The sequence below is a fragment of the Acanthochromis polyacanthus genome, chromosome 1 (genome assembly GCF_021347895.1).
Source record: "Acanthochromis polyacanthus isolate Apoly-LR-REF ecotype Palm Island chromosome 1, KAUST_Apoly_ChrSc, whole genome shotgun sequence".
Classification (NCBI taxonomy): Eukaryota; Metazoa; Chordata; class Actinopteri; family Pomacentridae; genus Acanthochromis; species Acanthochromis polyacanthus.
Window position 1 is genome coordinate 3,509,957 of NC_067113.1, and position 25,166 is coordinate 3,535,122.

At 42.7% G+C, this 25,166-nt stretch overlaps 1 long non-coding RNA gene across 1 annotated transcript in view; it reads right to left on the reverse strand.

Moving 5' to 3' along the window:
• Positions 1–8,639: 8,639 nt before the first annotated feature.
• The window catches only part of LOC110971666 (uncharacterized), a 54,800-nt gene continuing 38,273 nt past the window's right edge, over positions 8,640–25,166 (reverse strand). The window contains exons 3-4 of the long non-coding RNA XR_007941399.1: positions 10,607–11,079; positions 8,640–10,241 (exon numbers count right to left, since the gene is read on the reverse strand). This is a non-coding gene — a long non-coding RNA (uncharacterized LOC110971666). The remainder of the gene's footprint in view (positions 10,242–10,606; positions 11,080–25,166) is intronic.

The following is a 25,166-nucleotide window of genomic DNA, read 5'->3' on the forward strand; positions in this document are numbered from 1 at the left end:
CACCATCACTGACCCACCACCAAACCGGTCACACTGAACAATGTTACAGGCGGCATAACGTTCTCCACGGCTTCTCCAGACCCTTTCATGCCTGTCACATGTGCTCAGGGTGAACCTGCTCTCATCTGTGAAAGCACAGGGCACCAGTGGTGGACTTGTAAATTCCTGTGTTCTATGGCAAATGCCAGCCGAGCTCCACGGTGCCAGTCAGTAAGCAGAGTGGGCACAAGAGGACGCTGGGCCCTCAGACCACTCCATTAAATCTCTTTCTGATTGTTTGATCAGAGACATTCATTAGGAAAATAACAAAAATGATACTTTTTTGGCTTTTTATCTAGAACTTTTAAGGCTTGTTTATAAACTGTTACAATAGGTTTTATGGTTGTTTTGCAGGCCATTGCCCAACTTGTTACACAGTACAACATGTGGGGCATATTCATTGCATCAAAATATAGTTTAGCTGATTGCAAAGATAAATTATTCCGGATAAATCTAAAATTGGACAGGTTAAATGTTTAGTAATCTTTCTCATCTGCTGTTTAAAATGAAGTTGTGAGTCTAAAATAATTCCTAAGTATTTAGGGTCTGTAGTTTGTAATTGTAGCTGGGTCACTAGATTTGAGGACCGGTGTGACAAGTTATCAGCCAGGCTGATAACTTGTATCCGGTCCAGACTGCAGAAGTTCTGTACAGCCATGTTTAGACTACTGTGAGCCCTCCTGCTCTGCAACCACCTGCTGTTGATAAACCTCTGTCTAGTGAAGGTCAGTCTCTCAACTATGTTATCACTCTTCTGGAGCACCTGCTGCATCAAGAATCGTCTCTACATCCCAGACCACCTAGACTACGACATGATGCTCAACCGAGGTTCCGTGGCCCATGTGGGATTTGTGGTAGTGACAACCATGACACCGTAACCCATTGTCAAAATTAACATCTGTACTTCTGCTGCCATGCTGCTGGTCATCAGGCGGTGAATTGTACTACTGCTCCAGGTCCTGACTCATCACCTGTTCGATCTGGCACCCCTGCTCAACAGGAAAACTAGATGGCCCACACATAACAGGACTAGTGAAGGGGACTGTCCCCATGTGATGATGCTGACCTTGAATCTGTCTATTCCCAGTTTTGTGCTATAGAGAGGATAGAATCTACAGTGATATTACAGAACACACAGAGGCTGTCTGCAACTGATGACCTTTTTACTAATGCATCGGTTCAGAATGCTGTGAAGCTGCGTGCCATGTTGGACAGTGGTTCAGTGGCCTGTTCTCTGAGTTCTTGCATGCTCCCTATACTGAAAAATGCCAGTGTTGTTTCAGCAGACTGTATCTCTCTGACATCAATCATTCTAATTGGTTGTGAAGGACTGAGGATGAGCCCTATTGGTGTCTGTCAGCTTAAGATGAAGGTGCTTCGCTGTCACATTTCAGTTCCCACACTTACTGTGGATGGACAGAGTGATGACTTGATTCTCAGAAGCAACTTTGTAAAACATTTCTTGGATGAAGCCCCCATCTTAGATCGGTTCTCAAGTCAAGAAGGTGCCCTGTTGCAGTTGTTGGATGGTGTGGAGAAATGGAGAGGCGGTGGGGTCCCTGACAAAGTGGGAACAGTGAAATTGAGACATGCTGTGACTTTGGAGCCCATGAAGGAAGATTTGGTATGGGGTCATCTGCCGAATCATACGTGTCTCTCTGCTGGCAGAAAACAGTCATTGCAGAGCCAAGTGAGTCTCGGACAGTGCCTCGGACAGTTATGGTGGGATGGACAGTGACACCATTGTGGGGCAATGGTTGAGTCCCAGTGAGAGTCAATAACCCTTCTCATAAACCAGTGACTCTAAGACGCAACTGCAAGATCGCTGACGTGTTGCCCTGTGTAGCACTCGAAGACTTTGACATCGACTATCTGTATGAAAATGACAAAACTGATGATGTGAAATGAAATGTGACTAAGGTTGCTGATCAAAATGACACTGGCAGTGAGAAAAGTTTCACTTTTGACTCTGAGTGCCATATACACAGACCTATATCAGGTCAGCCCTCCACAACTTAGGACTGCAAGATATTGACATTGACTTGAGCATGCTTTCTCCAATCTGGAAAACAAAACTAGTTGTTCTGTTGGCCAAGTATGAATCCATCTTCTTCCACCACAGTCTTGACTGTGGAAAGGCCAAAGACTTTGTGCACCGGATCTGGCTGAGTGACAGCAGACTGTTCAGGCTCCCCTATCGATGGCTGTCCACCTCCCACTATGAGAAGCTATGTTTAGCTTTGAATGAAATGGAGGAGTAGAACATCATAAGGAAGTCGTCAAGTGAATATGCGTCACCACTAGTACTGGTCTGGGAGAAAAATGGAAATCTGCGTTTTTGTACCAATTTTCATTGGCTGAATGCACACACAATTAAGGATGCACATCCATTACCTCACCAGGCTGATGGTTTGGCTGGTCTTTGAGGAAATGCATTCTTTTTGAAAATGGACTTGACCTCTGGTTACTACAAAACGTCGACGTCCATGAAGAGGACAAAAACCTCACTGCATTCACCTCTCCTTTCAGACTATATGAGTGTAATGGAAAATGTATTATCTACAAGCATTATAATTGTAAGAACTATTATCTGTAAGCATTATTGTCTCAAAGCATTACATATTATGTTCAACAATACAATATGAGCTACTTAGTACATGCAGTCATAACCTTTTGATACTTATAACCTTTGATACTTGTAATCTTTTGATAACCTTGCTAAGCTGCTCATATGTGATGACCTCTGAAAGACACTCCATAAGGTAGAGAATGCACTAGGGAAAGTACCGTTTGTACGAGATGAGGAATGTTACCTTTAATTGAACCTGTCTCGACCCTATGTCTCAAAATATTCCGTCTGAAGGTACTAAAACCAATATAGCGTTTCTAAGAAACAATGCGATATGACATTCTGCACCTGTGTGTCCATCAATTATTTTTGGTTTTGTTGAAGTTGCTTTCACTTTTCTGGGTTTTTCCCTCACATGCAACTGCAGATGTACATAGACAATAACGCTTAAGAACGGTATAAAAGTAGCTGCCTCCCTCAGGGACCTTGCACTCTCACCCGGATTGCTTGCACTCTGTGTGACTTGTACCATTCAATATATTGAATAAAAAAAGAACAAAGACAATTTCTGTATTCTTCTGAATTTATTTACAAACCAAACTACTGAATTTAACCTTTGTTAAAGGTAGAATTTTTTTGTTGATTATTAAATATGTCATTGTTATAAGTTATCCGACTGACCTGCATAGTTATTATTTGACGTTAGTGACATTTTGGTTTTTGGTTTTCTGGGGAAATACAAATGCAGAGCACAGATTTGTGATGTAAGTAATTTCCACAGTGGAGGCACCGTGCTAGTATTATCCTTTATAGCATTTTGTCTGTTATACTGTCCTGTTTTTAAACAGGGGGATTTAGCAAATTCAATATCACAGCTAAGCACCCAAGATCCTGTTCTTTTAGGCTGAAATAGTAACCTAGCATATTACAAATATCCTTCCAGTGCCAGGAAGGGGTTACATACGGCCTATCCTTGTTTTAATAGGCTCCTCTGTCATAATTAAAAGTTTTGGACAGAGTGTGCAAACTGATATGAGGATCTAATTACATAGTTTATTTTATTGGAATCAGATCGAACGAGATGTGTTTCTTTGACTTTGTGTCGAGATTAAAGGCAACTGGCAACTGTCCAACTTGACAGCCGTCAGCTTTGACTCTGCCCCCAGCTGCTGTTGAACGCATCATCCGCTTCCCTAGTGACAAACTGTTCATTTTGAGCAAGAGTAAAAACTGTGGGATTGTATAAAAGTAATTCTGTTTTTCTTTTTCAACTATTGTTTTTTTCCTTCTCCAAATCCCCTCCAGGGCTCTGTAAAATCCAATGGATCACAAGTGAATATTCTGTTAGCTTCTGCTGTAAGCTCAGAGAGTCATCTGCTTGGTTTGCATGGGAAAGACTGTCATATGTTGGCGTGTATCTTATTTTGTATTTATTGCAGTTGGGCATTACAGAATTTTATTCAGTCGGCTTCACATGATGAGGATTTCAAAGTCTTTGACAACAGAAACATCCCCACACTCCCACTTTCATTCCATGAAATACAGCCCTCTTGTTAAGATATGTATTGAAGAAGAATTTCCAGTTTAAAAAAATATAGATCTTAGTATCAACATCCTCTATCCTCCTTTATGTCTGAAAATAGACTGAAAATCCCTCATCTAACACGCACAGTATACAGTGGGAAAAGCTGGAGCAGAACACACTCTGCAGGGGTCGAGAAGAGAGGAGGACCAGCAAAGACAGAGTGTATGTGTGTGTGTGAGAAAGGAAAAAACAAGATGGAAGTAAGATGCTGGGAGGAATGGTGATTTGAAGCCAGACTCTGCCTGGCTTTGCATGGTGATGTGCTATCCAGTGATAACCTAACAGTTGTCACATTTCATATGGTTTCACAGGCTAAAAACAGCACATTACACACATAAACATGACAGCAAAGATGGAACGTAAAGCTATTAACAGTTATGATTGTACCAGCATCATATATTTACACTTATAATTAAATCTTTTGAGTAAGACATGCATGCAACTTGTTATAAAGCACACATGCTGTCACAGACAGACACTTACACTTCATGCTACACTAAACAATGTTCCAGTGACAGAAAGGGACATTTGGGAGGCTAATGGAAGCTGTGTTGTCATCACAGATAAATCATTTAAAGCAAAGTCTGTATTTACTCAGTGTGTGGAGAGGAGGTAGGGGACTGTGGGGGGTGGTTTTGGGTGAGCTGGCACATTAAAAATATACAGGACAAAAATTTGCCATATCATAAAATTAGATCTTCGAGGCCAAGATGTGGTCAACCATCAAAAATCAGACACAAAACAGGAAACTGCATGCAGCAAAACATACACTGACTCAAAAATACACGCGGTTATAGAAGAGTCGTTGTGACAAAGGTGTGTTGGTGTGTTCTTCGTATGACTTCCTTTTTCTAACTAGAGTTGATCAATAACACCAACTGAGACACACGCACGCACGCACGCACGCACGCACGCACGCACGCACGCACGCACGCACGCACATCAGGGCCTTTGTTCATACAAAACAGCCCTATGCTACACTAGGCTTATTTTCCCTCTCAGCCTTTCTCTAGCTTTTATTTTTGGCTGTCTCCTCCTTTTGCTTTCATATTTATACTCAGTGAGCAAAAAGGAGGGTGTGATGGCTTTTTTTCACATGCCAAATGAAAAGAAAATATGTAATCATTTGTGGAATGTGCTAAAACATGGACAAATAGCAGCTCGTGAATGTAACTCGAATGTAACTTCTGTTTCTTATAAACATAAGAAACAGAAGAAAGGAGGATTTTGCTATGTTAGCCCATATGTCAGTTTTTAAGTGGCTTAAAAATGATGGTTGAGAGAGCATTGCTACTTGATGAGGACAGAAAAATGACACTTTTTGTCCTCTCAAAGTTTAACCAGTCATTATTTGTCTTGACCTAATTAAACCAAACAGCCTTGAGATCCATACTGCAGTGTTTCAGGTACGAGCAGGTACTCCTCCCAAGGAGGCAACACCTCTGGTTGCAAAAAGATGTTTAATTGTATAAAGTTGTATGTGAAAATTACCCAGTTTCTTTCTTTAAACTGTTCCCTCATTAAATATTTTTCCATTGCTTCAGTGGACCAGATCTCTAGTTTAAAATGTTCTTCAATACAGAATGATGTTTTTTTTTTTTTTTTGGAGGTCCAAGATTCATACTGAAATTCACTCAACTGAGGCCAGCAACTCACCTCCAAACTGTTTCTTAATTTACACTTATTTTGCAATGTATAATTAATTTATGTTTATTTAAGCATGAAACCAACCTTATGCCTCAGTGTGCCACATTAACCAGCCTAGCCAGACTGATTATTTGTTGAAAAGAGAAACAGAAATGACAATAAATTGCTGGAAGCATGGCTGCAAAAGCACTACATCTGGCAGCTACATCAAAGTAAAATCCAACATTAACAATTGATTTACCTAATTTTCTAAAAATTATACACTTCTGTTGTTCTTTCACTGTGACTACAGATTGCTGCAGTGTGTGTCATCTGTATATGTGTGTGTTTACGAGTTTACTTTCACAGAATCATCATTTCAGACTCGGTCTCACACATACGTACTCAGCACAGCCATTTGTCATTATAATGAACTAGTGTCATAAGGTGTATCTGTCTGTTGTAGTGTTAACATTACTAAACATACACAGGTATCCGACACACACACGAATGATTAGCACACACTACCACTCAAATATACATTTTTCTCCTGGAGTGCTGCATGACTGTCTAACACATTTATTGATGATGTCATTTGAGGCAGGAAAAGATGCAAGAGTGAGATTGAGAGGAAGAAAAATGTGACTTCAAGAAAGAGCTGAATAAGTGAAGCACTCTGACTAAGGACTCATATCGTAGATCTTCAATTTCTCTGTCTTTCTTTGCAGAACTGTAGTACTCGAGTCCGGAATCGTCTCGACTGAGTCCAACCTTGTTTTTATTCCAGGTATTAATTTCCTTCCTTATAACAAACCTGAAGCAAACTGGTTCAGATTTTCAAAATAGACAGGCATTGACACCGACTGCCCGGTAACCATGGCTACTGGGCAGCCAGGCATGTGACTGGTTTACCTGACTGCAAGCGCCAGAGTGCCACTACGCATGCAGTCTTTTTTACTGAAGTCATGTCGGCGAACAGCGGTGCGATCCCGTTTGCTTTTATAAATCACATAGAACTGCCGTTAGCAAAAACATCTTTGAAAAGGAGGAAACATAAAGCAACTTGCAAATTTTGCAGCATAACTATATCGGAAACGTATGGAACAACATCTAACTTTGTGAGACATCTACAGAGACACTACAAGGAGAGGTAAGCGGCCGCCCGCTGGTATTCTATCTTTAAACAGCAAACTCCATGCCTTCATATTTTTACATTTTTATTAATGGAAGAAAAGAACAGTTTCACGGGGTGGGAAAATTAAACCTTGTGACGGTAGAACTGTGTCCCTGGGTAGATACATTGCTATAGCTATATTCTTTCCTTTTGGGAAGTGAAGGCATAAAAATCCTGTTTCAAAAAATCGCCGCTATATGTGGTGTGACAGATTTATATTGTCCTGATTTTAGCTATTGACATGTGAGACATTTGTGAGAGGCAATGACAGTGATTCCAACTCTGGCCCTGAGGGCTCACTGTCCTGCATGGCGTGGATGTTTCCCTCTTCCAACACAACAGATTCAAATATTTAGCTTGTGGTCAAGATGAAGCCAGTTAACGGCCCATTCATTTGAATCAGGTGTGTTGAAACAGGGAAGCATCTAAACTTCAATTTGCACAGGGCGCATGCGCACGCAGCGACCTGTCAGTGAGTTTGGTGTCCTCCTGTTTTTGTGTGTTAGTAGTCTTTAGTTGTTTGTAAGTTGTTTTCACGTGCTGCTTTGCACTCCTCGCGGAGTCTCATTTGACAGTGTGGCAAAAATGGACTTACTCCACCCTACAATGTGTTTCTGGCTACTATTACTCCTGCTTGCCCTGAATGATGAATGGGCTGTGAACGGGGTCAGGCTGCAGTATAGCAGAAATGAACTGCTCCGACTGGGATGCAGAGTACCAGCTGATGTGTCAGATATCACGGCACAGGTTCCGGATCATATCCTTAAACTGCCCAACAAAAGATCAGGTGGTGAAAAATGGAGAGAGCGAAGCCAAAGGAGGAAGCAGGGAAAGAGGGGGTGTGTGCGGCTACGCATGAGGAAGCTGAGGCTTAACCGGGTTCCTCTGCCTTCAATTATCCTGGGGAACACCCAGTCCCTCCGGAATAAGATGGACAAACTTCAGGGAAACATCCGCTTTCTGAAGGATTTTAAAGACTGTGGGATTCTGACGTTCACAGAATCGTGGCTTACTGAATGTGACCAGGATGAGGACCTGCTCATTGATGGCTTCGGTGCGCCGCTCCGTTTGGATAGAGATGCAGAGGTAACAGGGAAATCACAGGGAGGTGGAGTTTGTCTCTATGTAAATCAACGTTACTGTCATCCGAAATCCGTGACTGTCAGAGAGCGGATCTGTACCCCAGACATTGAACTGTTATGTCTATTCTTGGGTCCTTTCTACCTGCCCCGTGAGTTCCCGCAACTGTTTATTACAACAGTTTATTTGCATCCAAAAGCCAATGCTTCCTCTGCCTGCAGTGTCATCCATGATGTGGTGCAGAAACTGCAATCTGTCTCACCTGATGCACCGATCTTTGTACTGGGTGATTTTAACCATGTCTTCCTCAAAAGGACACTACCTGACTTTTATCAAAATATCACCTGTCCAACTGGGTGGGATAAAATTATTGATCTTTGTTATGGATCTGTTAAGGAGGCATATAAATCTCTCCCATTAGACGCATCCCACTCGTTTACCTCTTACCGTTTCAGCCTGGCTGCTCAGTAATATTAATTTTACTATGTTTCACAGTACCAGTCTTTTTTTTTCTCTGAATGTTGTTAACTTTGTAGCAGCAACTTTAGCACAATTTGCTTTTTTTTGTCTGCATATCTGCTCAGAAATGACACCAACCAACCATGCTGTCATTACTTAAGCTGCATGCAATTTTTTCTTTATTTGTGACTGTGACCATCACCTGCCCTCATGGCAAATTAACCTATCATGTATATTTCAAGCCGTTTCCTACATTATGTCATTGAGGGCTGTGGACCAACGGGGCCCCACCCAGTCAGGCGGAGGGAGGTGCGTGCCCGTCCAGCGCCCCCTTATCACCCCCTCTCCCCACCAACAGCTCCGGCACCCCAGCGGGCAGATGGTGTGGCAGGGCAAGGGTGTGACAGGGCGAGGATCACTCGCCCCCGTCTCTGGAGCCCACCCAGGGTGTCGGAAGGGCAAACATTGAATTGGAATGGGCTTGGCCAGAACACCCCCGCGCACTGCACCCGGTCCCCAGAGCCAGACAGCCAGGCCAAAGATGATGGAATTTATCTCTTCCCCCTCCCCTCCCTACCTCCCCTCTCCTCTGCTCTGCCTTCCTGGACCCTCGTCAGGAACAATTCGGCACCCAGCCTGCCCTCTGGAACCCCCTGCCTGGTTCGGATTTCCCCTCAGATTCCCCATTCAGCTTCTTCCCCGGATTGTCCAAGCCACGCTGGCTCTGACCCTCCTCCGATTCCCTTTCGGCTCGTCTCCTCCCTCTGGCGTTCCCTCCCAGTAGCTCCACGGAGCCGTGAGACGACAATCGTCGACTGGCCACCCACCAACACAGCCCCTCGGATCGTCTGCGTCCGTCGTCTCCCGTTCATCCTGCACCTGCCTTCTCATCGGCTCTCCGCCCTCGTCTGTCTCCGGCCACCAGGGATCCATCCACCACTACCCGCCGCACTCTGGTCCCCCCAGAACTCACGGCGACCGCTGATCCCCGTCTCCGGAAAGCCCGACCCGACTCCACTCCATCTCCACCCCTCTCCACGCATCCCGGCTCCCTTCATCCACCTCCATCATCCACCTCCTGGCAATAAAAACACCTTTAATTAATCCTGCCTTGGTAGTGTGCTCTCTGCTCGAGTCCGCCCTCATCATTTCGTGACAACTGCATAGCAGCACAATTTTCAAGGACAAGTTTGAGTCAGTGTTTGGTAGTGGCAAAAGCATCCCAGTGGCCAGTGCAACTCGATGGAACTCAACCTTTAAACAAATACAGGCTGTCACAGAATTGGATCACACTGTTTTGACAGAGATGTGCTCTGTGGACTTTAAGAACGTTGTTATCACATCAAGAGAGTGGGCCCAGTTGAGAGAACTCTGTTTGATTCTTGGACCTTTTGCTGAAGCAACAGAATTAACAGAGGGAGAAAAGATAATCACAATAAGCATGGTTGTTCCAACAGTGCTTGACCTTAACACTCATTTAATTCAGTTGGATTCACCAAAGAGTCTCTGCAAGCCGTTGATGAGGGTGCTTCAAGAGTCATTCAAGCGAAGGTTTTCAGGAATCTTCTTTGTACTTCATATGGCTGATGAGGACCATAGCCACGATAAAGCCTTCAGTCATGACATCTATATGCAAGCTGCCATGCTGGATCCTCAGTTTGGAATGAGCTGGGTTGACATGGATGTGAGGACCAGTTGCAGCACATTCGCTGTTAAGAGATTAAAGGAGGAAGTGTGGAAGTCACTGACAGGTTTGTGTGTTCTCCTGTAAGGATATACATGAGCTACTACTAATACTGCTACTTTATAACAACGCAATATATGTGATTATATAGCACCTTTTGTTTCCAAAACAATTTTACAGAGTGCTTCACAGACAAAAAGTTAAAAGACAGTGCAATCAAAAATAAGACTGAAGACAATGAATTCAAATACAAAAATTGTTTTAAAGCATAAAAAATATACTGATTAAAATCAATGTGTTAAGGGCTGCTACTACTGTTAGTACTATAACCACTGCAGTTACTGCCACAGCTAAAATTTGTATTCACATTACATTATATTTTCAAGGTACCTATGAAGGTGTCTATTTGTTTTCTTTTTTTTCCAGAGAGCTTGATAGCTAAAGCAGAAGAGATTGACCTTCATGACCTGGACGACAACCATGCTGGAGAGGAGTCCACTGCAGAACCATGTCAGGATCCTCCTCCTAGTTCCAAGATTCCACGATTCCTGGCAAAGTATAAAACTCATAGAAAGAAACAGAGCACTCCCACTGAGGCAAGCATTGTAACCCAGGTAATGAAATACTTTGAAGACATCCAGAGCACTTCAATAGAGGACGATGCCCTCACGTTCAGGTTTAAGAACAAGGACAAATATCCATATTTGCATGCTCTTGCGATGAAAGTGCTTACTGTCCCTGCATCATCAGCACCAGTTGAACGAGTGTTCAGTGCTGGAGGACTTCTTCTGAGGCCACATAGAGCAAGCCGAGGATCCAAAATGCTCTCCTCTCTCATATTTCTCAAGTGCAACCATGGACTTCTGTAACAGAAAAACACACTGTTGCGCATGTGAAGTATAAAGTTTAGAGAACTATTTGAGACCAATTTTGCACTTAAAAATTGTCAATATTCATCCTTTGAGGGACTTTGGTAAATGCATGCACATATACACACATTCGTGGCTGAAGATGTTCATGAGAATTGTTGGGAAAGGCTATTGACAAAAACTACTGAACTGATTCTCTCCAAACTTGGTGGAGGGCTGAGGTCCAGACCTGAAACAAACCCCTAATTTTGGTGGTGATCCACAGTCTGTTTTTGTATGAATGCTCTTGAAGTTTATGTGTATAGCTGATGACTTTAAGTGCGTCCTTTCATTTTAAGGTATTCTATGAGTACTGTTGAGTGTTCATTTTGACAGACACTTTTGTTTAGCTTACTTTGTTAAAATACATTTTTTGCAGACAAAATTATATTTGAGAAATATAAGATGATTAACTCCATTAAGAAGGTTATGTTTTCACCTGCCTCTGTTTGTTGGTTTGTTTATGAGGATTACCGAATTTCAACTGATTTTCACTAAGGTTAGTGGAGGGCTGAATGTCTTTTCACTGTCTTGCAAAGGCTGCAAGATTTTTGTATTTTCAGTATTGATAATTTATCAGTGAATACTGGATGAATCTTGATTTTGAAAAAACAAAATTACAAACTGACACATTAAGGATGTTATGTTAGGATCTATGAAGAAGTAGTTTGATGCGGGTCCAGATTTTCTTCTTTTCCTTTCGGCTTTTCCCTTCAGAGGTCGCCACAGCGAATCAATTGCCTCCATCTAACCCTGTCTGCTGCATCCTCTTCTCTCACACCAAGTACCTTCATGTCCTCTTTAACCACATCCATAAACCTCCTCTTTGGTCTTCCTCTAGGTCTCCTGCCTGGCAGTGGGAAACTCAGCATCCTTCTACCAATATATTCACTCTCTCTCCTCTGGACATGTCTGAACCATCTCAGTCTGGCCTCTCTGACTTTATCTCCAAAGCCTCTAACATGTGCTGTCCCTCTGATGTACTCATTCCTGATTCTATCCATCCTGGTCACTCCCAAAGAGAACCTCAGCATCTTCACTTCTGCTACCTCCAGTTCTGCCTCCTGTCTTTTCCTCAGGGACACTGTCTCCAGACCAAACAACATGGCTGGTCTCACCACAGTTTTGTAAACCTTTCCTTTCATTTTAGCTGAAACTCTTCTATCACACATCACACCTGACACTTTTCTCCAGCCGTTTCAGCCTGCCTGTACATGTTTCTTCACCTCTTTTCCACACTCTCCATTGCTCTGGACTGTTGACCCTAAGTACTTAAAATCCTCCACCTTCTTGATCTCTTCTCCCTGTAACCTCACTCTTCCACTTGGGTCCCTCTCATTCACACACAGATACTCCATCTTGCTGCGGCTAACCTTCATTCCTCTCCTTTCCAGGGCAAACCTCCACACCTCTAGCTTCTCCTCCACCTGTTCCCTGCTCTCACTACAGATCACAATGTCATCTGCAAACACCATAGTCCATGGAGACTCCTGTCTAACCTCGTCTGTCATCCTGTCCATCACCATAGCAAACAAGAAGGGGCTCACAGCTGATCCCTGATGTAGTCCCACCTCCACCTTGAACTCCTCTGTCACACCTACAGCACACCTCACCACTGTCTTACAGTCCTCATACATGTCCTGCACCACTCTAACATACTTCTCTGCCACTCCAGACTTCCTCATACAAAACCACAGCTCCTCTCTGGGCATCCTGTCATAAGCTTTCTCCAGATCTACAAAGACACAATGCAGCTCCTTCTGACCTTCTCTGTACTTCTCTATCAACATCCTCAAAGCAAATATTGCATCTGTTGTACTCTTTCTTGGCATGAAACCATACTGCTGCTCACAGATGTTCACCTCTGCCCTTAGTCCAGCTTCAACTACTCTTTCCCATAGCTTCATCGTGTGGCTCATCAGCTTTATTCCTCTGTAGTTGCCACAACTCTGCACATCTCCTTTGTTCTTAAAGATGTGCACCAGCACACTTCTCCTCCATTCCTCGGGCATCTTCTCACTATTTAAGATCCTGTTGAACAACCCAGTCAGAAACTCTACTGCTACCTCTCCGAGACACTTCCATACCTCCACAGGTATATCATCAGGACCAAGTGCCTTCCCACTCTTCATCCTCTTCAATGCCCTCCTCACTTCATCCTTACTAATCTTTGCTACTTCCTGGTCCACAACATTCACCTCTTCTACTCTTCGTTCTCTCTCATTTTCCTCATTCATCAACTCTTCAAAGTACTCTTTCCATCAACACACTTCCATCCTTATCCTTTATCACCCTAACCTGCTGCACGTCCTTCCCATCTCTGTCTCTCTGCCTTGCCAACCCGTATAGATCAGTCTCTCCCTCCTTACTGTCCAAGCGAGCATACAAGTCATCGTAAGCCCCTTGTTTGACCTTTGCCACCTCTACTTTCACATTACGCTGCATCTCCCTATACGCCTGTCTACTCTCTTCAGTTCTCTCAGTGTCCCACTTCTTCTTAGCTAACCTCTTTCTCTGGAATCCACTCCTGCACCTCCTCATTCCACCACCAAGTCTCCTTATCTCCTTTCCTTCCAGATGACACACCAAGTACTCTCCAACCTGTCTCCCTGATCACATTTGCTGTAGTTGTCCAGTCATCTGTAAGCACCTCCTGACCATCCAAAGCCTGTCTCAACTCTTTCCTGAAAGTCATACAACACTCTTCCTTTGTCAGCTTCCACCATTTGGTCCTCTGTTCTGCCTTTGCCCTTTTCATCTTCTTCACCACCAGGGTCATCCTACACACCACCATCCTATGCTGTTTGGCTACACTCTTATCTACCACTACTTTGCAGTCACTGATCTCCTTCAGATTACACCGTCTACACAAGATAGTCTAGCTGTGTGCTCCTACCTCCACTCTTGAAGGTCACCTTATGTTCCTGCCTCTTCTGGAAGAAAGTATTCACGACAGCCATTTCCATCCTTTTTGCAAAGTCAACCACCATCTGTCCTTCTGCATTCCTCTCCTGGATACCAAACCTGCCCATGACCTCCTCAACATCTCTGTTTTCTGCACCATGTCCATTGAAGTCTGCACAAATGACAACTCTCTCACTTCTAGGGATAGTCTGCATCACTTCATCAAGGTCCAACCAGAATTTCTGCTTCTCCTCCAGCTCACATCCTACCTGTGAAGCATACTCACTAACAACATTGAACATCACACCTTCAATTTCTAGCTTCAGACTCATCACTAGATGACGTCCTTATATAGCAGATAAGCCTTTGTTTTTGTTTTGTTTTTGTTTTTTAAAGATGTTTAAGAGAAATGCTTAATAAAGTAACATTGTGTTTGCATTTTTTTGTTTTTTTATCTGCACACACGAGGTTATTGTTACATTTTCAATACTCTATTCAGTGTGAGGATTGCATGCTGTCTAAGGAGAGTGAGTACAATCATGAAATTGCTCTAATTTGATCCTTTTTACACTGTACATCCTCTTGGATAACTATAAATTACAGTGCAATTGAAAACAGATTGTAGCATCACAAAAATTACAAGTGGTCTCGAAAATATATTTTTTTCTGTCTTAGGGTTTAATCTTGATCTCTCGGACTTGGACTCGGACCTTATGGACTCAGACTTGACTTGGACTCGACAAGCCCAGACTTGGACTTGTCTTGGACTCGATAAAAGTGGACTTAACTACAGCCCTGTTTCTTTGTTTCCAAAACAGGCCTTGTTGCTGTTAACACATTTCTATCTTTCCATCAAGTTTGTGCCTGTTTGGACGTGGAAAAAGAACTGTTGAACTACACTGACTGGCCACTTTATTAGATACATCTGTTCAACTGCTTCTTCTTTTTTTCCTTTCGGCTTTTCCCTTCAGGGGTCGCCACAGTGAATTAATTGCCTCCATCTCACATCCATCCATCTTGAATGGGGCATGGTGGTTGCTGCCAGACGATGTGGTCGGGCTATTTCAGAAAAGATGATCGACTCGGATTTTCACGCACAACCATCTCTAAAAAAAATCCAGTAAGCCACAGTTTTCTTGGTGAAAAATGCCTTGTAGATGCCAGAGATCAGAGGAGAATGGGCAGACTGGTTTGAGATGATAGCATAACCACTTTTTACAACCACGGAATGCAGAATGCCATCTCTAAATGCACAACACATCCAACCTTGAAGAAGATGGACTACAGCAGCAGAAGGCTACAACAGGTGCCACTCCTGTCAGCTAAGAACAGAAAACTGAGGCTACAATTCGCACAGATCACCATAATTGGACAACAGAAGATTGGAAAAATGTTGCCTAGTCTTATGAATTTCAATTTCAGGTACAACATTCAAATGTTCGGGTCAGAATTTGGCATAAAAATGAAAGCATGGATCCATCCTGCCTTATATCAACAGTTCAGGCTGCTGGTGGTGGTGTAATGGTGTGAGGATATTTTCTTGTCACACTGTTGGCCCCTTAACACCAATTGAGCATTGTTTAAATGCCACAGCCTACCTGAGTATTGTTGCTAACCATGTCCATTCCTTTATGACCACAGTGGACCATCTTCTGATGACTACTTCCAGCAGGATAATGCACCATGTCACAAAGCTCAAATCATCTCAAACTAGTTTCTTGAACATAACAGTGAGTTCACTGTTCTCCAATGGGCCTCCACAGTAATCAGATCTCAATTCAATTCAGCACTTTTGAGATGTGGTGGAATGCGAGATTGCCATCATGGATGTGCAGCCAACAAATCTGCAGCAACTGCTTTATGTGATCATGTCAGTATGGACCAAAAACTCCAAGAAATGTTTCCAACACCTTATTGAAAACATGCCATGAAGAATTAAGACAGTTCCGAAGGAGAAAGACGGTCCAATCCGGTCGAGCAAGATGTACCAAATAAAGTGACATTATTTTTCCAGATTAAAGGTTAATGTGAACAGAGAAATTTTCCCCATTCATCAGATGAATGTGAAAACAAATTGCACATATTTGTAAGTAGCATTTTCAAAATCGTCATATCAAGGTTTAAAAAAATAAATGAATGGGGCGCCCGGATAGCTCAGCGGGTTAAGAGGGTGACCCATGTACAGGGGCTTCTCCGACACAGCGGCCCTTTCCTGCATGTCTTCCCCCCACTCTTCTCCTCCTTTCCTGTCTGTCTCCACTGTACCTGTTGAATAAAGCCAAAAAAGGCACAAAAAAAACAAAACAAAAAAAACAACTTTAAATAAATAAATTTAACTTAATGCACATCATGATCAACAGGTCACTTTGTTGTTGTTTTGGTGGCTAACAGCAGGGATACACTTGCTTTAAGGATATACCTGGGACTGAATATGTTTTTTGTTTCTTAAATGGCAGTGGTGTGACACTTAGCCAAAAATATGAGCGAGACGAGAAAATGGGTGGATGCTGTTATTTCTAATAAGACTGTAGCAATACTGCAAAGGCCCTGGAATTCCTGAGCTGATTGAGCTGATCAAAACTCAGATAAGCTCTCCCTCTCTCCAGCACTGACCAACACCCATCTCTATAGGAGGATTGAGACATTTGTATTTCTGTAGGTTTTCATTCACAGAAGGATGGAGCTCCTGTGAACATTTAAACCCCTGGAATAACTTCTTCTTTTTAAAAGACAATGACTTTCAATTATATGCTATGGATGTTTGTTTAATGAATTTTCATGCTAAAATCCCTTTTCAGCTTTAGGAGACCCTCAGCCGGAGACGTCTCTGCCTTCCACAGATCAGATAACAAGTCGTAAAACTTTATGGCTGAAGGCTGGAGTCACCCTCTCACTCTCTTTGACTGAAACAAAGAGACTGGAACTGAACTTGAAAACCTTGCCAAATTAATATTTCTGGAATGTATTTTGTGTTTACAGAATTACCAATGTCAATGGAAATCATTCATCATTAACATATCCAAAAATCACGATTCTATCTTTCACAGAAGCTGATTTATTAATTTGTGATGTTTAATCTGATTCCTTCTTTATTACTCCTATTTAGGTTGAATGATGACCATTGTATTTACCTGTTACCAAATCTCTGACTTGTTGTTACATTTTCACTGTGATACATATTTTTAATGTCATAAACATAAACATATAGTTATGAATGAAATGATTCACATCATATGAACATATGTATTAATCTACACATTTAGGAACATGCCTGTCTCTTTCACACAACTGAAATATGGTGGAGAGATAGACAGATCGCGTTTAATCGTTTAATATCCCAATGCTTTAATTCCCTCTGGAGTAGTTTTCCATCTCTCCTCTTTGAGACAAAGGAAGGGGTCATGTTACCACCCAGAGATTCACGCCGAAGCTTCCCTCCGCCTTGGGGTCCTCCCATGGTCCCTTTGGCCTGATATAAGCCTAAGCAGCCCCCACCTTCGCTCTCTTGCCTCTTGCCTCTTACCCCTCTCTTACTCTATTACCTGAGGAATCCATAACAGAGATTCCCACTATTTTCTTACCTAAAGCGCGTTTTTTTCTGTCTTTGAAATTCCCTCACCATCTAAGTTTGTTAACTATTCATCTCTTAATATTTTTGTAACTTAAGGAGACATTTTGCTCACGTTAAGCCGAATTTTATTCGTTTAATCTGAAGATTCAGAACCAGCATTTATTTTTCTTAATTTTGACCGTTTTTCATCAACACCCGTTTATCTTGGCTAAAGCCTGAGAACCATCATTTTTAAGCCAAGCAACACTCAGCTGAGAACTCCGGAGACCTGTTGGACCAGGTCCAAGAATCGATCAACCCGCGGCAGGACATCCAGGCGGCCATAACGACGACGCACCGCTCCGAACCTGCCAGTCCAGACCGTGTGCTGCGAATCTGAAGGCCCCGCAAGTCCCAGCCCCATGACGGTTCACTTCAATAACTCCAGCTGAGTTTGCTCTGATTCCATTCTATGGGTGATGTACTAACCGTTTGGTCAATTAATTCATTTAATCAATTTATTCTTTTACAAATCATTAGAATTCTTAATCCAAGTTACCGGTTACCTCGTCAGGTTAGCTCTGGCTAATCCTCACCATATTTCCTTCTCTCTCACACCTACTTCCACATCTCTCACACATGCACACACACCACACACACACTCCCACATTCCACACATGCACGCACACACACACACACCATATCTACATTGTACATAGTTCACTTGTCATTATTTTCATAGAATAGTTAATAAATACCTCATTATAGACCAAATTACAGTCTTGTGTTTCTTTGTGTAGAATGTGGTCAATTTAAACGAGGATTCAAGACTTTTTGATATGAGATTGATCAAAATTTTTATGAATATTAATTTTTTTATTAATATTAATTTTTTTCCCTAGAAATCTAGGGTGGTGCCCCAATTATTGATAACGAGAGCAATAAATCATAACGTAGTACCGCTACAAGACCTTTGTTAACTATATAGAGAGGAGGCAGAGGTGGATGGATGGGTCAACAAAACTCATCAGATTTTAACATCTGACACTACTTTCACTTTCTGTTTCCAACTTATCATCCCTATTTTTTAGCACTGATTTTTACTCAAACCATGATCTTTCTATGATGTCATATTTCCAACAGGGTCAGATCAGAAATGCAAAGTACTTAACCAGTGAAGACATTAACATCTTCTTTCCAGGAATATTCAGCCTGAAGGTTGTCTAATTAAGAGATATTACAGAACTGGTATGCCCAGGCATTTGTTGATTTCATTTTATTATTTTTTTTTTCCAAAAATACAAGTCTAAAAATCTATACAAGTTGCGAAAACTGACATTTAGCAATTTGCAGCAGGCTTATGTTGTGCACCTTCCTGATTATCTGCTTATTTTTCTCACTTCCTAAATAAAAACTAATATCAGTTCTAAGTACATGGCCACCATGAATCATTTATTCATTCAAAGTGGTCTTTTTTTCTTTTTTTTTTAATTTTATTTTGCCGAGCATGATTAATTGAAACATTTTCTTTCTGCCAAAGCATGAGTCAGCAAAATGCTGAATAATCCAACTGATTGATATGACTGGATCTTTATGAAGTTGTTTTTCTCTTCTGCTAGACCCAGCTGAACTCTATTCTTTCATGTTTTGCTTGGGGAGTTTGCAACCTTGTTGATTTTGATTTATGATCAGCTACACATTCACCATTTCTAAAAGTAACGCACATGCTAATACAGAGAGGGCTGTATGGAAATACGTAGACACACTGAAAGCAATATCAAACCTGAGTCAGAGGCCAAGGAAGCACATCCATACAGCCACAGCCCACATATTCTATCAGTCTGTTCACCCTCTGTCTACAATCAAAGATGTATCACTGTGTTTAAATTCTGTGATCGAAGGCAATTACAACTAGACTCACATACTAACTTCTCTCCTTGATACCACATTATAACACTGTACTACAAATCACACATTGTCTCACAGTGGAAATTTGCATCAATTAGTCTGTTGAGAGAAAATTAATCAGCAATTATTGATCACTTTGTTTATTTTTTTAAAAACAAAAATTATTTCTGCATTCTTGATGTGACAGTGTGAAATATTTTGTTTTTCTGCAAGCACATGGACAAAAGACATGACTTGGGCAGTTATTTGATCAAAATTTAAATTATCAAATATTTTAATTGCCATAATGAGGTTCTTTATTTTTCCGCAATGAAAGCATCAAGATGCAAGAGACAGAGCTCTATCTACACACACTAATTTCTTGACAGATTTTTTTAGGATCTAGTGGGAACCAGTGGTAATGTTAGCAACCCAGTCTGCTGAAGCATATTTTAATAGAAAATTGAGGTAAAGAATGACAGACTAGCTGACTTTTGTAGCAGAAAGTGTAGAAAATGTCTTGCACGGGAGCACCAAAAAAGATATATGTAGCAAAATTGTTGCAGAAATTAGCCTCATATGGCGGAACCAAAACGAGATATACGACACCCTCCATAATTATTGGGACCCTGGTTAAGATGTGTTGAAAGTCTTAAAATAATTTCAATTTTTGTTGCAGAAACATACTCTCAAACTCAAATTTGTTGAAAAATGTATTATAGGAGAAGATTACGTCGGCTGCAATGACACAGCGCGCCCCCAGTCTGAGCAGATGAAACGGGATTTTCAAAATCTGATGGATTTACTGAAAGACTGCGGAAAATTAGTTTATATTAGCGGGCCACTGGCAATAGTAAACAGTAACTCTGAGCGCTTCCCAGCCACAGCGCCCCCCTCTGTTCCCTCCTGGAAGTCCTCCCATCATCCCCTCCATCACAGTCAGTGCACCCACCGTCCCTCCCCTCCGGCTCCCTCTACCTGCCACCTCCTCTCCACCAGAATTCAGCGAGCTGCCAAATTCCCACCATTATCAGATTCAGACCACCCTGACAGTTCACCCCCAGAAACTGCAATCTTGCCAATCTCTGCCCACTTCCCCGGACCTCACAGCCTTGTCCCCAGAAGCCTTCCACCTCACCTCACCTGAACTTTGCTCTCTTCAACACCTGCTTCGTCACCAGCAAATTCTACAAGAATTCATCCTGGACAACTGGACTTCCTCTGTTTAACTGAAACATGGCACAAACCACTGGACTTTTACCCACTAAACCAAGCCACACCCTCCGGATACACCTACCTCAACTCACCCCATCCAGATTTTAAGGTCCTTTTATTAGTTTATAAATGTTTTAATGGTCTTGGGCCTTCCTATTTATCAGACATACTTTTACCATATCAACCCTCTCGAGCCCTGAGGTCCTCTGGCGCGGGCCTTTTATCTATACCACAAGTTAGATCTAAAACACACAGGGAGGTGGCATTCGGTCCCCGTTTGTGGAACAGCCTGCCGGAGAACCTCAGGGCTGCAGAGACTGTTGATATTTTTAAAAAGAGGCCCAAGACTTATCTTTTTAACCAGGCCTTCAACTTGTTCTGATAATTCTTAACCCTTCTTCTTATGCTTTTTATTGTTATTATTGGTAACTATTACTCGATTTTCGAACTTTTAGGGTTTTATGGTTTTACATGTTTTAACCTTTATTTTAACTTATTTTTATATTTTATTCTATTTATTTATTTCAGTTTTAGTGTTTCTAATTCTCCAGTGTTGTCTTCCTACTAGCTTTGGTGCCTCGCTATGTCTTGATGATGTCATGTTGTGTGGGTGTGCAAGTCTGTGTATGTGTGTGTGTGTGTGTGTGTGTGTGTGTGTGTGTGCGCTTGCGTGGGTGTGTGCATGTGCATGGCTGTCTATATGTAGGGAAGGTGGAGAGTTGGGTCTTTTTTGTTTGTTTGTTTTTTATTTCTATTTTTAATTGTATTTATTTACTGTCTTTTTTGTTTTTAATTCTTGTGAAGCACTTTGTGTTGTTCTATATGAAAAGTGCCATACAAACAAATAAAGTTTAGTTTACTTTAGAAGGTCAAGGAGGTGGCATTGCAGTCATCCACAAACAGGTGTTCATAACCATCCCACTTTACCCCCCCCCTCCTCCACCCCCCCTGAACATCTTGCTTTCAAACTTTCTGGTCCCACTTCAATGGTCATCTCTATCATTTACCGCCCACCCAAACCAAATCTCTCATTCCTCTCTGACTTCTCTCACTTTGTTACCCAGCTATCAGCTACATCTCCCTCAGTCCTCATCCTCGGTGACTTCAACTTCCACATGGACAACCTTCACAGCAAATCTGCCTCTGACTTCCTGGATCTCCTACATTCACTAAACTTCACCCAGCACGTCAATTTCCCCACACACAATCACGGTCACATCCTCCATCTGGTCTGCTCCTCTGGTCTCACAGTCCCAAACATCTCCAGCTGCCATCTCTCCATCTCTGACCACCGAGCAATAACCATGGACATTAGCCTCCCCACCCCTCTGCCAAAGGAAAAACGGTCAATTTTTTTTTAAAAATAGCAAATCACTCTCCCCCTCTGTATTCTCCGCCTTGCTGGCCACTGCATTGTCCGCCTTCCCCCCTTCATCCACTGAAAATCCCACTGACCTCATCAACCACTAAATCACACTCTCTCTTCCTGTCTCGATCAGCTTGCTTCCCCTCAAATCAAAACTAGTCACTTTCTCCCACTCTGCTCCATGGTACACCCTGAATTCCACCACATGAAAGCCCATAAACGACAGCTGGAACGTCTCATCAAGATAACAAACCTCACAGTTCACGGCCAAGCTTATTCCGACTTCCTCCAACAATACAAAGACGCCCTGAAATCTGCCCGGTCCACTTACTACTCTGATCTGATTAATACCAGTTCCAGCAATCGCAAGTCCCTCTTCTCTACTGTCAATAAACTCCTTGCCTCCCCCCCCCCCCCCCCCCCCGAATACCATTTCCAACTCGTTCACCACTGACCAGTGCAACCTTTTCCTCTCTTTCTTCCAAAACAAAATCAAGTCCATCCACAGCAGCCTCCTCACCTCTCCCACTTCAATTGATCCCCCCTCTCCTCCTCCAAATCCTCTGAACCTTCTTTCCCCGGCCCATTTCTCGCCCGTTTCCCCCCTGGACCTCCCCAAATTCATCACTGGAACAAAAAACTCCACATCCTGCCTGGACCCCATCCCCATTTCACTTCTCAGAAACTGCCTCCCTGTCCTCTCCTCCCTCATCTCCAACATCATCAACACCTCCCTCAGTACTGGCTCTGTCCCCTCACCCCTCAAACTTGCCTCTGTCTCCCCCATCCTCAAAAAACCTGGTCTGGATCCAACCTCCCCTCATAACTTTCGGCCCATCTCCAACCTCCCCTTCATCTCCAAAACACTAGAACGTGTTGTTGCCGCCCAGTTGAAAACCCATCTCCCCTCCCACAGTCTTTTCAGTCCGGATTCCGCTCTCATCATAGCACAGAAACCGCTCTCCTCAAGGTCACCAATGATCTCCTCCTCTCCTCAGCCTCTGGACACATCACCATCCTCATCCTCCTCAACCTCTCTGCAGCATTTGACACAATCAATCACTCTATCCTCCTGTCCCGCCTTAACCCCTTAAACTTCAGTGTACCGCCGGCTGTACACCTACTAATTTGCATAGGAATTTCAAGAATGTCCGACGGCTGCAAACGCGATTATACAAACACTGTACGCCGATGGAAAGCTTAGATTCTCATGAATCCGCCAGTATAAACCACTTTCAGATGCGATTACCACAGCGGGTGAGAAAAACACATTTGTCCGACAAAAACGAATATTCATCCATCCGTTCTCTATACACGGCTTCAACGCACACAGCGCGACTCACATTTCCGGGTTCATTATTACACACAGAAAAAAAGATTCCACAAAAAACGGCCATAATCCAACCTTTTACATCCAGACGACACAAGCCAGTAAACTATTTTGTCCAAAACATGTCCTGAAGTCGGTATAAAATCCACGAATCGGTCGTTTTCAAGGAAATGCACCTCGCGATGCACGTCCAATATTCCCCGTATTTTTCGTAATTTTTTTTATTTAAAAATAGAATATTAGCGATTTTTTGTACTGAAAACGGCTGGAATTGACTGCAGCTTAAAGGGTTAAATCCTCCATTAATCACTGGCACCGCCCTCACCTGGTTCACATCCTATCTTACCAATAGACAACAATTTATCAAGGTCAACAACTGCATATCCTCCACTGCCCCCCTGTCCCATGGCGTCCCTCAAGGATCAGTCCTTGGTCCCCTCCTCTTCATCCTGTACCTCCTCCCTCTCGGCAACATCATCCGCCGCCACAGCCTACATTTCCATTGCTATGCCGACGATATCCAACTGTACATCTCCACCAACACCATCTCCACCACCACCCTCCACTCTCTCTCCAGCTGCTTGGCCGACATCAAATCCTAGATGAGTAAAAACTTTCTTCTGTTAAACTGTGACAAGAGCGATTTTATCATTATCGGACCCCGATCACTCACACCATTCCCCCACTCCCCCATCACCATTGATAACACCACCCTGTCCCCTTCCGCCCACATCCGCAATCTTGGTGTGACATTTGACACCAACCTCACTTTTGAACCCCACATTAACCAGATCACCAAAGCTGCTTTTTTTTTCACCTCCACAAAATCGCCCGTCTCCACCCCTTCCTCTCCCTCTCAGCCGCCGAAACCCTCATTCATGCTTTCATCACTTCCCGCCTCAACTACTGCAATAGCATTCTCTTTGGCTCCACCTCCAAAGCTCTCAAACTTCAATACATTCAAAACTCTGCTGCCCGCCTCCTCACCAGAACCCGTTCTCACAACCATATCACACCTGTCCTGCAGAACCTCCATTGGCTTCCCATTTCACGAGAAGTGTATGTCTGCAGCCGGATGCTGCACGAATACGACCCGCACGAATACGACCCGCATGAATACGGCCCTACACTTCCGGTAAGTTTAGAACACTTTTTAAATAGAGCGCCACTTACCGGAGGCTGCACGAATACGCCCACACGAATACGGCGCTACCGCAATTTACGTTTTAAATTAGTGATTTCACTCAAAATATACTTCCAACACAAAAGGATTATTCAAGGAGAATTCCCCGTTCATTTTAACCCCTGTAAGTTTTTCTACAGAGCCGGAGGCTGCTCTTTCTGGACCACACCGATAAGACGGCAATTTAAGTGCCGCCTCCTTCATCTCGGGCCCCGTTGTTTGTGTTGCCCATTGTGTTGATGCTAAAGGAAGCATTAGCAGCATTTATCACCATGATGGACAACGGTAAAGACGTGAGTACTAACTGTGAATCGTTTTATTAGTTTAACTTGATAAAACAAATAAACAATTGATTTAGAACGTTTTAAAGTTTAACGTTATAAACACTTCTGCTGTTTTCATTTCCGGAGAAAAGTTTTTAACCTGCTAAACTGAGGAACAAGCTATGTTTGAGCTCGTCATTCATTAGCACAGACGACCAGTTTTATATAGTTCCGCTGCTGTCAAACCAACGCTTAGCTTCTTTAATAATTTGTTTAATTGAGTCCTAGCCATATTTTGGAGACCCAGGTCCAGGTGATTATAATTAACTACAAGCAGCATATTA